General features: G+C 38.8%; 2 non-coding genes across 2 annotated transcripts; both read right to left on the bottom strand.

Annotated features, from left to right (window-relative positions):
- Positions 1 to 2,706: 2,706 nt before the first annotated feature.
- On the bottom strand, positions 2,707 to 2,813 carry LOC139007727 (U6 spliceosomal RNA). The gene has a single exon (XR_011470892.1). It is a non-coding gene; the product is annotated as a U6 spliceosomal RNA (small nuclear RNA).
- Positions 2,814 to 16,656: 13,843 nt separating this feature from the next.
- On the bottom strand, positions 16,657 to 16,762 carry LOC139007758 (U6 spliceosomal RNA). Its single transcript, XR_011470921.1, has one exon. It is a non-coding gene; the product is annotated as a U6 spliceosomal RNA (small nuclear RNA).
- Between the last annotated feature and the right edge of the window lie 1,718 nt (positions 16,763 to 18,480).

Below are 18,480 nucleotides of genomic sequence, written 5' to 3' on the forward strand. Positions count from 1 at the left end.
CAAGAGAAAAGGTGAGGAGGACTGAGATATGCTATATTGTAGTCAGACCAACAACCACATATTAAGACTCACATTCTAGGAACTAAGCTACTGTAGAAGATCCAAAGGTGAGTTATATTCAGTCCTTGACATGTACTTTACGATCTAAGCAGAAATAATGAGCTAGAATTTAAAGACTGTACCTCACAAACCAAAAGCAAGAATCAAACTTAGAGTAAGTAGATGTGATGAATTACTTTTCAATCCCTTTAACACAGTGATACTACCCTTTTGGGCCACTGTGAATCACAGGGATGAAATGAATTAGCAATTTCAGCTGATGAACTAGCTGGATCAATGAACTATCCAAAGCAAATTGAAATATAGAAGCAGTTTACCTAGCTCTAGGACAGTGATGGCGAACCTATGACACGAGTGTCAGAGGTGACACGCGAACTCATTTTTTTGGTTGATTTTTCTTTGTTAAATGGCATTTAAATATATAAAATAAATATCAAAAATATAAATCTTGCCCTAACTGGTCTGGCTCAGTGAATAGAGCGTCGGCCTGCGGACTAAAGGGTCCCAGGTTCGATTCCAGTCAAGGGCATGTACCTGGGTTGCGGGCACATCCCCAGTAGGGGGTGTGCAGGAGGCAGCTGATCAATGTTTCTCTCTCATCGATGTTTCTGGCTCTCTATCCCTATTTCTTCCTCCCTGTAAAAAAACCAATAAAATATATTTAAAAAAATATATAAATCTTTGTTTTACTATGGTTGCAAATATCAAAAAATTTCTATATGTGACACGGCACCAGAGTTAAGTTAGGGTTTTTCAAAATGCTGACACACCGAACTCAAAAGGTTCGCCATCACTGCTCTAGGAGATAACCTTTGTTGTTATGTAACTTTATTATACTCCTAGGAAATTGAAGGTATGCTTCCTTCTAAACAGAAACATATTTGGAGTATGGATAAACATCGAAAGGCTCAAGGAGGTATTCTGATTTTTTGATACATGTTTTAATCATTATATTATCAGAGTCCTGTAGGGTCCCACAACCAGCGTATTTCTAAGAATGAGAAAAATCTGATCCTTTTATGCTATCAGGACTCACTTTACATAAAATTTTAATAGCTATCTTTTGAGCTACAGACTTCACCCTATAGCAAAGCCTATTGAGAAACTTATTGACCGTTACTTCATGACAGGTCTATGTCAAGTGCTTGTCCATATATCATCTTATCTACTCTTTATAGCAACTCTTTAAAGAAGCCAATATTGTTCCTGCCATTCAGGGGGAAAAAATTTAGAAATTAACTAACTTGCCATGGTTACTCATCAACTAAATGGTGGCCCTGGGACTCAGAGTCAAGATGTTGTAAATAGTAACCAAATATGACAATATTAAAAAAGTGCTCAAATGTTTAAAATTTGATCACAAATGTAATCTGTTATTAAAAAGCATTTTTTGCTTTATCTGTAATTGCTACTTGAGAATATCTTTGTATTTTCTAGAGTAGCCTTGAATTTCCCAAAGCCTTAATTCCACTTGAAAGGGGAACTTTATCAATATACTAATTAAGGTCAAACACTTCTCTTAAACAAACATGATTTTAAGAGAAATCTGTGTGTGTGTGTTTAATTCTTCCTTTTCCAGGAAATCAATTATGCTTTTTTGTTGACATAATTTCTTCCAAGACTCTTAAAAGTACCATATATCTAGGATATATATGCTCTATAGAACAGACAGGGAAAGGGGATACTTTTGCAGTGTTGTTTGAATGGGAAACGGAAAACCAGGCTTCAACATAGTGTTTGATTAATGATCCAATTAGCCTGAAAGCCTGTAAAATTTGCTTTTCCTTTTGCCATGCCTTAAAGAAAGCCTCTTTTCTTTATTCTTTTCCCAGTGTGGGTAAGAATTAATTTAATAAAACCCTACAGAGCACATTTATAAAAGACACACATCCTATCTAATAAAAGAGTAATATGCAAATTGACCATCACTCCAACACACAAGATAGCCGCCCCATGTGGTCAAATATGGCCACCCCAAGTGGACACAAGATGGCCACCACAAGATGGCCAGCAAGGGAGGGCAGTTGTGGGCGACCAGCCTGACAGGGGAGGGCAGTTAGGGGCAATCAGGCCAGCAGGGGAGCAGTTAAGCGTTGATCAGGCTGGCAGGCAGAAGCAGTTAGGGACAATCAGCCAGACAGGCAGGCGAGTGGTTGGTAGCCTGCAGTCCTGGATTGTGAGAGGGATGTCCAACTGCCCACCAGGATTGGGCCTAAACAGGCAGTCGACACCCCTCGAGGGGGCCCAGATTGGAGAAGGTGCAGGCTGGGCTGAGAGACACATACCCCCATGCACAAATTTTGTGCACCAGGCCTCTAGTGTATATATAAACCAGCGGTTGTCAACCTGTGGGTCACGACCCCTTTGGGGGTCGAACAACCCTTTCACAAGAGTTGCCTAAGACCATCGGAAAACACATATATAATTACATATTGTTTTTGTGATTAATCACTATGCTTTAATTATGTTCAATTTGTAACAATGAAATTGGGGGTCACCACAACAAGAGGAACTGTATTAAAGGGTCACGGCATTAGGAAGGTTGAGAACCACTGAATAAACAATCCTTTGAAAGACAGAGAGCATAAACCAATCAGCTTTTTTGCTTGTCCTGAATCATCACTATCTTTTGTCTTTTTTTTTTTTTTAAATATGGAATGCTTCACGAATTTGCATGTCATCCTTGCGCAGGGGCCATGCTAATCTTCTCTGTATCGTTCCAATTTTAGTATATGTGCTGCCGAAGCGAGCACTATCTTTTGTCTTAAATCCCTAAGATTAGAAAGAGAATAGTGGGAAACAAGCTGAGTCTCTGGATGCTGGTGCTGGAGGTCTATTTATTTGCTCCTGGCTACTAGCACATTATCTCATTTTACAGCGTCTGTAACACGTGGAGATATAAAGCAACTCCCTTTGAGGTCCTAGAGCTATGAACATCTGTGTGATTCCAAGGTACAGGGAAAGTGTATGTGTACTGTCATATAAATGATAATGGTAACCTTGACTTTTAATATAATTAGGTATTTTACCTTTACAGTAGATTTAGCTGTGAAATTTAAATTAAGAGAAGAAGGCTTCTAGCATGCTAATAATTTCCTAATTCAATAGTTTTACAGGTTGAGTTATTTATAAATTATGTTTTATGTGTCATTAAGCAAGGAATTAGGATAAAATTTATCTTTATATAATTAAAGGTATTGTATAAAGGTTCACTTGTCTTCCCAGTTTCAGTCTCTTTCTTTCCCTGTGTGTGCATTTGCATGTGTGTGCTCATACATTAGACTTTTAAATTATAAATTAGATTCTAATTCTTTGGAAATTCATGGCAAGCTAAGTTACAAGTGTGCTGGGCAATTATCCAATGGATTTAGTCAAAGGAAATAGCTAAGACAGATAATTAGCAGCTAGCTTATTCATTGCCTAAATTCAACTGATAATTGACCATAACTTTATTTTCCTTTGTTTATATAATGTAGATTTAATCCAAGTGTACCAAAATATGTTGCTGATGGGGAGAGTTTTAAACACTCTAACACATGAACTTGCTTTTTTACTCTTCCTATTCTATGTAAAAAGCAACGATGAATAAGACAATTAGATACTTCAATTTATCATCTTATGGTCCAGGCAAATTATTACTGGCTCATGGGTTCTCATTTGTATCCTCTACTTAAACTCTCCCCTGAAGCCTGAATTCCTCATTGAGGTTTACTGCATGGAAAGAATAAAGTGGGGATATTTGCAATTCATGATAGCATAGTGATGTAGTGGCCTAGAACCTTATGCCTCCATACCCAAGGGAAAGTAGGCAAAAACAATAACGATAAAGCCAAGCCAAGGATTCACCAGAAGAAACCAATCACAGGACAAGATCAGGGTATACACTTCAAGAAATTTATTTTACTTTTTTAAAATGTATTTTCATTTTTATCTCAGAGAGGAAGGGAGAGGGAGAGAGATATAGAAACATCAAGGAGAGAGAATCATCGATAGCTGCCTCCTGCACACCCACCACTGGGGATTGAGCTGGCAACCTGGGCATGGACCCTGACTGGGAATGGAACCATGACCTCCTGGTTCATAGGTCAATGTTCAACCACTGAGACACCGGCTGGGCAAAAGTTTTATTTTTTGATAATGGGAGTCAAAGAACCTGAGGTCACGAGGCTTCTCTCCCAGCACCTCATTGAAAAACACAAAGGAAACTGACAAGATCCTGAGAAATATTACTTATTCTGTATCTTTCAACTGGAGAGAAGCTGTCTATGGGGTTGAGAAAACACTGCGAGGAAAGAATCCATGAATAGGTCCAGTAAAATCTCTCAATAGTAGAAATTCCTGCATCAGAAGACCTTACTAGAGGCTCAGTGGCACTGAGCTGAGATGGAGGAAATTAGTCACAGCCCAGAAGATTCTCTGAACTAAATGAAGGGGATCTTTAAAAAGCAGAATCTAGGTCCTTAGCAAGTATTTTATTCAGTCCCATTTGGGTTCTCCCCCTTCCTTTCTCTACAACCATAGACTATAACCAATGTATAAACTATCTGGTACTTCAAATGTAGACTATAAGGGGACAAGAGAAAATAGTCTAGGATAACAGGGAAGGATATTTATGTTGTCTCTCCCCAGAAAGTTTTCAAAACCAATCATTTAAGAAAATGTCTCCTGAGTATAGAAACCTTTGGGATTGGTTTACAAGTCTTTTTCACATGAACAAACAGCCAAAGGAATACTTTTTACATAAGTCCTCCAAGTGTGTCAATACAACATAGTTATATTTTTCTAACCCCAAAAGTATTAACACTCTTTCCCACAGTCATTTTGACTTTTCTGAGGTTTCCTTTTAATCAAATTGTCATTAACATCTGTTTTAAGCAACATGACATTCTCACGGTAGCAAAACTATGATGAGTTTTCCATATGGAGAATATAATGGAAAGACGTGAATTGAGGAAAACAACTTTAAAAACTTGGGATTAGGGGGAAAACTTGATCAATTAATATAAACCTTATTCTGTGGGAGGAAAGTGAGGAGGAGTCACTACTCACAGTACGTTCTTCTTTGCTAAAAGCTGCAGAGCAAAATCCACCATTAGCAGAATTTCAGTTATTCTCACATGAGCCTCAACTAATTATTCTGTCTTGTTGCCCCTGCTGGGGACTTTCCCAAGATGCAAAGAGCCTTTCAAACTTAGTCCTTATTGTCATTAGTGGGTCGTTATTGTCATAAGCTATGTGGTAAGACAAACACATTTTTCTTAAGCTTCCAAATGACAGGTGACTGGAAGACCTAAAAAGATTTGAGGTTGGAATGAAGAGGATTTAGCGTATGTGGATTTCAGCAGTGATCACTGGTGTCATGATGGCAATAAAGAGCCTAGATGTGATAAGTGACAGTATAGCAGAGGCTAGAGACTATATAAATATTCTGTAAGTAATACTTCTGTAATTAATATGTAGGTAATATGTTCTTTGGAAATTTAAGATTACTCTAAGGACAGGGATTAAGAAGAAGAATGAGAAGAGAAAGAAGAAGGAGAAGGATTGGAGTAGTAAGAGAGAAAATCTTGAGCAACTGAATTTAAATACTGAATTGATCACTTTAAAATCAGAAATGCTGGCATTACTTTAGATTGGAAATTTTATTTTTTCCTGTCAGCCACAAAAATCGAGAGTTCATCATATAGATCAAGTAGCCAAAGCAGAATAAAAAATAGTACCCCTCCCCCAATAAAAATAGTACCAAAAACTAGCAAAAAGCAGAATTGACTTTTAGAACATTGAGCCAATAAAGAGAATTTTTAAAACCCTGAGAATAAATGCAAGCACAATAATTAGGAGAGAAAAAAAACATTATTTTTATTTCCAGATGATCAGATGACTAACTTTAAAAGTCAAAGGTTTCAACATCAAAACTACTAAAACAACAAAAGAGCTCAGTAGGTTCTCAAGTTATAATACAAATAAAAACAAAACCATTAATTTCTCAAATTAAAAAATCAGAAGTTACAATATACAACTTTAAGATGTTCTATTCATGTCAGTCTATCACTGATATATGGCACTTTGTTGTTAATAACAGTTTGGTAAGATGTCTAGTTTTGAAAATAATAAATAACTTTCCTACATAAAAAATCCCAAACTATGAAATGAATCTTCCCTTTACAGTAGTGTATCAGTTATGAAATGGATATTGCTGCTAGTGACAGAGACTGAAAATAAAAGCTGCATAGACAAGATAGATATCTTTATCTTTCACTAAAAAGAAGTCTAGAGATAGGCAGTCTGGTGGTGACATGGTTGTGCAATTATCAGGCTTCTTATCTCTTTCTGCTTTGTTATCCTTAGAGAATGGTTTTCTATCGTCCAATTTCCTCCTGAGTTTATAATGGCTGCTTGAGCTCCAGCTTTCATATCCACAGTCTGAAGGCAAGAAGGTGAATGTTGAATGATGCATGAACCCTAGATGTATACCCCCACTTTAATAAACCTTTCTAGGAGTGTCATCTAACAACTTTCACTTATGTCCCATTGGCCAGAAATTATCCATAGGCCATACCTAGCTGCAAGGGGGACTGGGAAATGTAGTTTTTTAACTGAAAATTTTGTCTTGAATCAAACCAATATTGTTCTATTAAATAAGTAAAAGGGAGAATGGATATTAGTATTGGCAGCTAGAAATCTCTGCCATAATATGTTTAAAACTGCATAATATTTAGAATTATTGAGGATCTTTTTTTGGGCATATAAAATAAAATTTGAATAAATTAAATTAAAATGAAGTTGAAAAATATCTTTGATTATAGTTAGAATTGCAATGATGGTGTGGCCTCGGGTAGGGAAATCCTGAGGATGGAACAATTATTATCAAGGTTCTAGTTTTTGTTTTGGGTGATAGATTTACAAGTGCTTATGTCATTATTAAATATTACCCTCTAACTAAATAACTTGAAGTAGATTCACGAGCAAACAATGAATGTGCCCGAGCCAAGATTTATTATTCTGTTTCAAAAATTAAAGTGCAATTTTGAATCTTAATTTTTTAACTCAAAAATGAAATGACTTTAAAGTGCATATGGAAGAGTAAATGGGTGGAAAAGCCAAGAAAAAAATAGAAAAGGGGGAATAAAAAAGAAAATGTGCACCGACTGTCAGATTTTTAAAACTCCTAACATCATTTCAATGAAGCACTTTGCTCTTGGAAGTAGGAACCAGACCTCAATCATAAACCTATGCACTCAGTCAACACTAGGGGGAGCAATAGTGCAGAACAAAAACTGAAAATTTGAGCTTCACATTCATTCTAGGAATATTAAAAATTGCAAAATTTCAGAAATGAATGGCTGAGTAGTAGGAGGTCTAACAGTCTGTGATAGTGGCAACTTCTATAGCCAGGCAGGAAAGCACTTTCTAAGTGAGTTGGATGGTGGGAGTTGGGGGTGCTGCTTTGGATAGCTGAACTCTTTTTAAGGGGATTGTTTTCAAGATTGTGACTTTTCGTCTGGCCTGCACGGCTCAGTGGTTGAGTGTTGACATAGGAACCAGGTCACAGTTCAATTCTCAGTCAGGGCACATGCCTGGGTTGTGGGTTTGATCGCCGTGAGGGCCATGCAGGAGGCAGCTGATCAGTGATTCTCTCTCATCATTGATGTTTCTACCTCTCTCCCCGACCCCTCCTTTCTGAAATCAATTAAAATATTTTTAAAAGACTGTGATTTTTTAAGTCTACACACTAAACAGTATCCAGGAAGCTGAGAAATATTACTCTCAAGGACTTTAACGGCTTTGCTGCCAAGTTTTGCTAATAAGCAGGGGTAAGGCATGAATAAGTAGGTAGAAGAGCTTTGGCTAAGAACAATATAATTATGACCTGCTCTTAATAAGGAGAACCCTGAAAACAAAGACCCTAATGAGGTAGGTAGGGTCAATCATATTTTTCAAATTAGAAAATAGGCTCAACATGAGCCAAGTAGTATACTAATGCTTAATTCTTTGATCATCACACTATAATATCCTATATAATAAAGAGGTAATATGAAAATTGACCCTCACACCCTTGCATCACAAGATGGTCACCCCCACGTTGTCACAAGATGGCCACACCACATCGTCACAAGATGGCCGCCCCCATGTTGTCACAAGATGGCCAGCAGGGGAGGGCAGTTGGGGGCAATCGGGCTGGCAGGGCAGCAGTTAGGTGTCAATCAAGCTGGCAGGCAGAAGTGGTTAGGGGCAATCAAGCAGGCAGGCAGGTGAATGGTTAGGAGCCAGCAGTCCTGGATTGTGAGAGGGATGTCCGATCAGCAGTCGGACATTCCCTAAGGGGTCCCAGATTGGAGAGGGTGCAGGCTGGGCTGAGGGACACCACCCCCCAGTGCACAAATTTCGTGCACTGGGCCTCTAGTATTTATATAATAGAGATGGTCAGAAGTGACACAAACAAAATTAACTTTATTTTAAAATTTAATACAAATACTAGAAGTGTATATTAGCTAATAAAAATTTGTAGTTTTTGGCATTTGACATTTTATAGAAAAATTAGTAAGCTACAGTCTGGTCGGTGTGGCTCAGTGGTTAAGTGTTGACCCATACACCAAGAGGTTGCTGGTTTGATTCCCAGTCGGGGCACATGTCCAGGTTGCATGCAGAAGGCAGCCTTTTGTTTCTATCTCTCTCCCTTCTCCCTCTACCTCTTTCTCTCTCTAAAAATCAATAAAAACATATTTTTAAATAGTAAACTTATTACCCAAAGAGAGAGCTTGGTTCATAGTGCTCTTAACTTTGAAAAGTGATGGTTTTAATGTGAACTTATTAGAGCTGAGTGTATAAATAGGATGTGTTTATTACCAGTAGTCACTAATACCCTATAAAGTTCCTGTAATTCCTTATGCTGATGCAAGTGATATTGATGTCACTTCCTATCGTGGTTTCATAACATGAATGTGTTGATGTGGACATGAGGAAATGATGTACCAACTCAGATCCTTTCCAGTAACTCCCAGGCATTACTGACTGGTGTGGAGGCCTTGCTAAACTCACAGCTCAGAACAAAAGACATGATGGGTTCACATTTTAGGCACAAAGAAAGTTTCTATTTCTAAATTATGGCACACCTTACCATTGGCTTTACAAAGTGGTAGGAATGTCATTGATTTTCCATCTGGACATTTCTGAAAGTAGGAGATTCATTAAAGCAGGAGGCCAGCAGGACATGGGACTAGCACAGCGTGCCTATGATAAGGGGGTGAGCAGGCCACCATATCCCTGTTCCTAGAGGGCATGGAAGCTGGTGCTCATGATTCCGCTTAAAAGAGAGAACATTGAGCAGAAGGACAAGAGCGACTTAGATTGTTGTTCAGCAGAAGTACACCCAGAAGGATGTGTGCACCACTGGTGAGAGTCCATGGGAGATGCACGCTGGCCAAGAAAACCTCCTATGTCTCCTACAGGGAGACCCCTTACATCAGTAGAGACAAAACTGACATCAGACTGGGTCTGATTGAGGTCAGGGACCCCCTCCCATCCTCTCAAAGCACCTGACTAGGACTTTGTCTTTGGCCAGAAGCTCCAATTCTGAAGCCTGTAAGGAGAAACAGAATTGGAAGAGGACAGAGGAAAATCAGGGATCTGGAGATGATGACTTAAAGCTGGACGGTACATGTTTGCATAAAAAGATTAGGGGAGAAAACGCAGTGGGAGAAATGAAATTCCACAGGAAGGATTAAATCAGCATGGAGTCGTGGTTCACAGGCTACAAGCCAAACTACTGCATTTGAGTCCTGGTTACTCCATTCATTAGCTAAACGACCTAGAGCAATTGTCCCTGCATCAAGGTGTTTTTGGAGAAAATTAAATGGGTTAGAATAGTGCCTTGAACATACGAAACATGTTATGTTTCATTACACGACAAATATAATGATGATGTTGAAAAATTCACCACCCAGACTCAAGTGGGCTCATAAACTTGATACTAGTTAGGGAAAAATACATTTTAAGTTTGTATATAACTGGGTTCCAATGCTTGATATATACCTATATTAATATTTCTGTTTATAGAAAGCATCATATGAAGTTGATTATTAATAAAATGTCTTTTTTTTTACCAATCAGATAGACTATGAAATCATAAAATATTATGTTAATTAAAATTGAGTTTATAAAAATAAATAACTAAACAGGTCTTTTTATTCCAACAAAGTAGAAACATTCTTTACTTTTTAAATTAAATCACAAAACATAGATTTAAAGTTACCATCTTATGTTAAAACAAATGGTCAGCATACACACTACTTTCGTTTTATAAGACAAAATGTTAACTCCTTTGGGTGACACACAGCCTTAGATCTAGGTCCTGCCTGACTATCTAATCCCTTATTCTTCTGTCATGATATCCATTCTCTAACCTTTATATGGGGCCTTTTTTTCTGCTTGTAGACACACACACACACACACACACACACACACACCTTTTCTGAATGCAATTTATGTTTTTCTTAAGTAGAATTATAACCCTTTTCTCCTCTGGGACACCTTCCATGAACTCATTCTTTCAACATTCATTTTTAAAGTTGATTTTCAACATTCATTTTAACTTTAATTCCTTTGACAAGTGTTTCCTGAACACACAATAGTTTCAGGCGTCATTGCATGCTCTTGGAGTACAGTGATGAACAAGGTAGACAAGGTCCCACCTATCAAAGAAGTCACGCACTAGGAGGAAGAGATAGAATAAGTAGGAAGACAAACAATGAATAATGTTCACATTTAGATTGGTGATCAGGAAAGACCTGACTGATAAAGCTGTCAGCTGCCAGGACCTAGACTCCACAGTAGCAGAGACTTTTGTCTGTTCTGTTCAGTGCTGTATCGCCAGTGCCTAAGGCAGTGACAGGGACATAACTGACCTGCAATAAACATCTTTGAAAATGCAACATGAATGCAGTGGATGCTTTTGGAATGTAAGGGCAGAGTATTCCAGGCAGAGGAAAGTGCAAGTGCAAAGGTCTTACAAGAGGAAGGAGCTTGGCATGTTGAAGGAACACAAAGAAGGTCAGGGAGCCAGAGGAAGAGCAGAAGGAAGTGGGGTCAGACAGGGAGACAGGACGTCGTAGATCCTGGTCTGTAGTACAAGAAGAAGCCACCGAAGGCAGATATTACAAAAATCTCACGTTGCTGTGTAAAACTGCCTTTATTTTCTCTTTCCCCTGCTATCTGAAAGTAGAGTGAGCCTCTGGGAGCTCTTAGAAGCTGAAATAGCATTATGCAAAGAAGCAATTACCTTAGGACACATCACACTATTTTTGCTTTTTACCTTTTTCCATAAAAGCGAAAATCCTCTTTGGATTTCTTTTGGTTAGTGGGAACAGGTACTAATGTAGGTCTTTTGTAAAAACAAACTGGCGTGAAGCGAACTTTCAAAATTCAACTGTATTTTAGTTGAATTTGGTTGATGTTTACAGTCATTTTTCACTTTGAAGACATTGTATTGCTGTCTTCTCACCTCAGTTGCTGCTATCAATTACATACTTCTGGTAGTCTGATTATTGTTTCTTTACACCTAATCTGTCTTTCTTTTCTGGTCACTTCTAAGGTATTCTCTTTGCTTTTGTGCTGTGCAATGTCTCTTTCAGATGCACTTATTTTTTTATTTATCTCATATAGGAATTGTGTTGTGTCTTCTCTTTCACGACCTCTATACATTAATCAGACATTCTTGCTTCAGATACTGCCTCTCCACTATTTTTTATTCTCTTCTCAGGAGCTACTCTTAGACCTATGAAGAAACTGCTCATTGTTTATCTACATCTCTTTTTTTTAATTATTGAATTTATTGGGGTGACATTGGTGTGCAAAATCATCTATGTGTTTTTTAAAAAATATATTTTTATTGATTTCATAGAGGAGAGGAGAGGGAGAGAGAGATAAAAACATCAATGATGAGATAGAATCATTGATCGGCTGCCTCCTGTACACCCCGGACTGGAGATTGAGCTGGCAACTCAGTCAGGAGAATTGAACCATGAACTCCTGGATAATAGGTTGACACTCAACTGCTGAGCCATGCCAGGATATATTAATATGTATCTTAATCCCTTTACCTTCTCTCATTCAGCCTCACAAACCCCCTCCCCTCTGACAGTTCTACGCATCCACACCTCTGTTTCTATTTTGTGTATCAGTTTATTTTTTTCATTAGATTCCACATATACATGAGAGCATATTGTATTTGTCTTTCTCTGACTGGCTTATTTCACTTAGCATAATAATCTCCAGGTCCATCCATGTTGTCACAAAAGGTAAGATTTTCTCTTTTTGTCTTCCTTTTCTTTTCTTTTCTTTTTCTTTCCTTTTTTCTTTTTTTACTGCCAAGTAGTATTCCATTGTGTAAATGAATCATAGATTTTTTATCCAATCATCTACTGATGGGCACTTGGGCTGTTTTCATATCTTATAGTTATACTTTCCATTTTTGCTTTTCTCCATGTATATCCTGGGCAATTTACATATTCTGTCAAGTTGTTTTTACATTATCCTGAGTCCTTAGTAGCAATAATTTATTATTGTGTCTGCAGACTCTATCTCAGATGGCTTTTATTCTCTTGTATGTCTTTTAAAATATATTTTTATTAATTTAAGAGAGGAAAGGATGTTACAGAATTTACCAGGCAACCGAGAAATACACAGGGAGTACTCAGAGATCTAGGATAAACCCATTTATTTTCAGATGTACTAATACAGTGACTCGGGGGGGTCAGTTCTCCAAATCCTGAGTGAGTGAATATGGAGGAAGATTTTCCTTTATACCCTTTGGTTTCTTTATCCCCCAAATATGGATCAGGCTTCTGGACCTTTCGCAGGCTTTGTGAAAAGCCCTTTGGTTGGGATGGGGGACATGAGACCACACCCAAAGGCCTGTCTTGGCGCCAGCACTGATAACCCCCTCTGGGGTTTGTGTATGGTTCATGGTTTATGGCCTCTGCAAAAAGGGAGCATTCTGGAAAACAGATTCTGCAAAGCAGGACAGGCATCAATGGAGTTAATTATCGGCTAACAGGAGTGTGCATTAGAAGGCAGATTATTGGCACAGATTCAGATTGCTAGCCCCCCCAACAATGTCTTATATTCACCATCAAGGAGATGGAGAGAGACATAGAAACATCAAAGATGAGAGAGAACCATTGATCAGCTGCCTCCTGCATTCCCCCTCCTGCAACCCGGCCATGTACCCTGACTGGGACTCAAACCATGACCTCCTGGTTCATAGGTTGATGCTCAACCACTGAGCCATGCCAGCCGTGCTCTCTTGTATGTTCTGTAATTTTTTTCTAGCGAGTTCGTCTTTAGAGGTACTTGTTTATTTTCCTGAGAGGATCCCATGGGAATGTGTTGGGTCACGTTCCTTAGAACAGACACTTGAGATGAGGATTCGATGGTAGTGCTTATTAAGGAAGTGTTCCAGGGAAACTGGCAAAGGGTTGGGGGAAATAGGTCAGAGGAGAGGAGAAATCCAAACACGGTATGATCTCAGGCAAAGTCCCACAGAAAATGATCTCAGGCTGATCCTGCAGGGGACTCCGGAGTTTAAAAGCTATGCCACAGAGTTGTAACTGAGGCTAGGGAGCTATGCAAAGTGGGTGAGTAGGGGGATGTGTTTGGAGAGCAGTTTCCTGAAAAAGGAGACCCAGTAGGTGCTGGATAGGAAAGCATGCGAAAGAGGGGATTCCCCTCCCAAGAAACAGTAAAAATAGATCCAGGAATCTGGGTGAAGCACTGACACTGACATTATCCACTACAGTCTCTGCAGGACAATTTTGCATTCAACTCTGCCAGGTACTTAAGTGTGTAACTGGCTGAAGACCAACATTTATGTTTGGTTCTCAGTTTAGGGATTCTCTGATACCATGTGGCTTTCTATTCTGAAAAGTTGCAGGCCAAAGGAGTTGGTTTCTCTTTTAACAATTGTTTTCACTCAAAGTATAAGCCAGGATGAGCTTGCATGTCGGCTCCCTGGGCTCTTGAGCCATTTCCCCCCCCTTCTTTGTTCCTCTTTACATGTTGGGAACAACTCCTCCACAAAAGGCCTTTAAGCAAGATTTCAATTCCAGCCCTAACCAGTTTGGCTCAGTGGATACTGCGTCGGCCTGCGGGCTGAAAGGTTCCAGGTTCGATTCCGGTCAAAGGCATGTACCTTGATTGCGGGCACATCCCCAGTAGGAGGTGTGCAGGAGGCAGCTGATCAGTGTTTCTCTCTCATTGATGTTTCTAACTCTCTATCCCTCTCCCTTCCTCTCTGTAAAAAATCAATAAAATATATTTAAAAAAATTCAAATTCCAAACCCTAATCTCCTGCCCTGTGCAAGGATTAAAATCCAATCCAGGTATTACCTGATCAAATTATCTCTCCTTATTACTCCCATAGCACCTCCTATAGTTGCACACGTTTGCCCCTAAGTCTGTTTAAAGATTTGGGGCTGTGTCTGCGAAAGAGCTCTTCTCACTCCTATTTTGGTTTTCTGCTTATGTAATCCTTCAGTTTTGAATCTTCTGTTTCTTCTGTCTTTTAGATGAGTTTTGTGTCGGAGAACTTCATATTTGAACTGAAAGTAAGATCCTTGTCTTTCCAGTCTCAGTTTGGACCCCAGTGGTGGAGAAAAGTTGGAGAGGGAAAACAGAGAAAGCTGTGACATCAAAGAGTTCCAGGAACTGAAGTGTGGAAAAGTTGATATCCTCAAGAGCGATAAACAGGAAGGACGTGTCACCATGCTAACAGGACGAGGAGGTGAGCATACTTCTGTGCTCTATGTCCTACAAATGTATCTTATTCCTGTAGCATGAAAAGGATTGGTAGGAAATTGTCTCTTTTAAACTATTTTCTTTTCTTTTTTAAAAAATATTTTTTTTTATTGATTGCAGAGAGGAAGGGAGAGGGAGAGAGATGGAAACATCAATGATGAGAGAGAATTATTGATCGGCTGCCTCCTGCACACCCCCTACTGGGGATTGAGCCTGCAACCCGGGCATGACCTGAATCAACTTGGGACCTTTAAGTCTGCAAACCAATGCTGTATCCACTGAGACAAACTGGCAAGGACTCTTTTAAACTATTTTTTTAGAAAATAGTATGAGTTTTCTGAGACAGCTGGAGAAACAACTGAAATGCAACTTTTCTCAGTTTTCCTTCTACCCCCTAAACTGAAAATGCCCAATGTATGACAGGAGCTAAGAGTAAAGTCTGGAGTTCTGATTTATTTCTATAGTGCTCTCTGAAAACTACTGACACAGTACCACCCCTCCTAACATGTCTGATAAGGTAACAGCCCAAACAAAGCTGGATAGGAAGCATTTAAGCTTCCAGCAAAGAAAGCTTTCAACAGATGATTCAAATGCAAACTGTAGCACTGACACTGACCCTTCAAGCTACAGTTCCCAAGTATGAAGCATTCTTTTATCTTTATCAAATGCAACTATAGGTTGATGTTAGTGTAATATGAAGAAAAATAAATAGAAATTCAAGACTATTTACGAGGATTTTTGTATGCCAACTCTGCCCAGTTTGGCCAGTAGGCTTATAATAATAACGGTCATATTCAGGTTCTTACAGAGACTGTGCTACAAAAATGATCAACTAGTCAGTTTCTTTCTCATATTAGTTGCCCATTCCCTAGGAATTGGAGAAAACTAGGATAGAAGAATGTAGCAAGCTAGGCTAGAAGAATATCTGCATAAGTCTGAGAGTGGGCTGCACAGCAGGGTCTGTTTTGCTATGAAGAAACAATTTCTCCTAAGGGAGGAGAAGATAGAAGTACAGAAGTTGGGTCAAGCCCAATATGTTATTGTTAGAAGGAAGTATTTTTGCATTTGCCTCTTAGATTATAAGTCAGCCTGGCTATCCTTAGCCTGAAAGCAAAGGGCCTGCAATGAAAAATAAGCAGTGCCCTGGCTAGTGTGGTTCAGTAGGGTGAGTGTCATTCCATGCACAGAGAAGTTGCTGGTTTGATTCCCAGTCAGGGCACATGCCCGGGTTGGGGGCTCTATCTCCAGTAGTGGGTGTGCAGGAGGAAGCCAATCAGTGTTTCTCTTTCATCAATGTTTCTCTCTCTCCTTCTCCCTTCAATAAAAACATATAAGAAAAGAAAAAGAAAAAGAAAAAGAAGCAAGATCTCAAGAGACACTGAGTCCTCCTGGAAGTGATGGCATTGGTGACACAGGGACAGAATCTTAGCCATGTTGACCACAATTGCATTGGTGGTATAGGGTAATGTTAAAGTACTTGCTTCAGTGCCTTTTATTTTCCAGATATAAAACACCAGAACCTCTAACTAGAGATGAGAATCCTCAGTCTTGAACTACTTGGCATCACTAGTGGTCCTGCCTATAAGGAAGTGTCTGGACAGTTCTATTGCTAATGGGTAACAATGGCATAGCTACCACTCTGAACTTAGGTGCATATAGACACATTTTCTTAATGATCTGGATCAGGAGATAAGAAAAACTATAGGCTCCCCCATGGTAGTCAACAAAATGCTATTAGAACTTGTGGGAGACACTGGATTTTCTTAAATTTATTTGGGAAGAGCCGGGTATTATATTTTTTAAAAACATGTGGAATGCTTCATGAATTTGTTTGTCATCCTTGTGCGGGGCCATGCTCATCTTCTCTGTATTGTTCCAATTTTAGTATATGTGCTGCTAAAGCAAGCACTGGGGGTTATATTTTTTGAGGAGTAAGCCAACAACTTGTCCATCACAAACACATACTTCAAACAACTGAACAGATGATTGTATACATGGACATAACCAGATGGCCAATATAGAAATCAAATAGACTATATAATTGGAAGCAGGAGATGGAGAAACTGTATTCTCTGTGCCAAAATAAGACCAGGAGCAGATTGTGGTACTGACCACGGATTGCTAATATCAAACATTAGAGTAAAACTGAAGAACACTGAAAGAATCATAGTGCCAAAATATAACATAATGACATTCCTGATGGATTTAAAGTCCACATAAAACACAGATTTGCACTGTTAAACTTAATTGACCAAGAACCAGCAGATCTGTGGACTGAGACTTCAAATATCATTTGGGAAGAATGAAAAAACGACAATAATGGACATAAAAAGGAAAGGAAAATTGAGATGGAAGACAGCAGAAACACTGAAAATTGCTAAAGACAGGTGAGAGGCAAAAGTAGGGGTTAGAATCCTGAACACAGTTTTTTGATGACTATCATGTAGAGATAAATAGAACTATTGTAATAGTCAATGCAAGGAGATAGGAGAAAATAATAAAAAAGGAAAAACAAGAGATCTCTACCAGAAGATTAAAAAGTAAAAGGGAAATTCAAACCTACACTAGGAGTGCTGAACAACCATCAGGAAGCACATTATCTGAACAGGAAAAAATAAAGGGAAGGTATAAACAGTAAACTGAAAATCTATACCAAAGCAACAAAAGGATGGCCAGTACCTTTAAAAAAGATTCCTATGAGGAAGAACGGTAATTCTAGAAAGTGAAGTGAAAAAACTTTCCTGAAAGTATTGGAAAGGAATTAATTGCCAGGAATAGATGAGATACTAATAGAATTATTTCAAGCCACAGAAACTGAATCTAATTCTAAAAATAGTATGTCAACAAATATGGAAAGCAAAACAATGATCTACAGACTGGAAATGTTCAATATACATCAAAATCTTCAAGAAAGAAGATGCCCAGGAGTATAGTAATTATACTAATTTTCCATGCAATTAAAGTGATACTCACGGTGATGCAACAAAGGCTTCTAACTTCTTACTATGGAGCAAGAAATGCTGGATGTTCAAGTTAGATTTAGAGAAGGAAGAGGCATTCTATATCTTATTGCAAACATCCATTGAATACTAGAGTTCTCCAAAGAACTTCAGAAGGTTAGACTATGTTTTATTTATTTATTACTATTTTTAAACATATTTTTATTGACTTCAGAGAGGAAGAGAGAGGGAGAGAGAGATAGAAATGTCAATGATGAGAATCATTGATCGGCTGTCTCCTGCACACCCCACACTGGGGATCGAGTCTGCAACCCGGGCATATGCCATGACTGGGAATCAAACCATGACCTCCTGGTTCATAGGTTGATGCTCAACCACTGAGCCAGACTGGCCAGGCTGTGTCTATGTTTTATAGCCTACAATAGAACCTTTGTGCTGATCATGAAAAGCTATGGGTTTCTCTGAAAGAAATGAGCGTGCCTCAGCACTTGATCATCCTGATGTGTAACCTGTATTGTGGGCAGGAAGCCACAGTCAGGACAGAATATGGAGAGACAGAAAGGTGTCAGACAAGGGTGCATTTTATCTACCCATTTGTTTAATTTGTATGCAGAATGTATCCTTCAAAAAACTGGGCTAGACTCAGAGGAAGGAAGAGTGAAAAAAA

Source organism: Myotis yumanensis, unplaced genomic scaffold (assembly GCF_028538775.1).
Source record: "Myotis yumanensis isolate MYYU_CA2020_CCGP unplaced genomic scaffold, mMyoYum1.0.hap1 SCAF_3, whole genome shotgun sequence".
In the NCBI taxonomy this organism is placed as follows: domain Eukaryota; kingdom Metazoa; phylum Chordata; class Mammalia; order Chiroptera; family Vespertilionidae; genus Myotis; species Myotis yumanensis.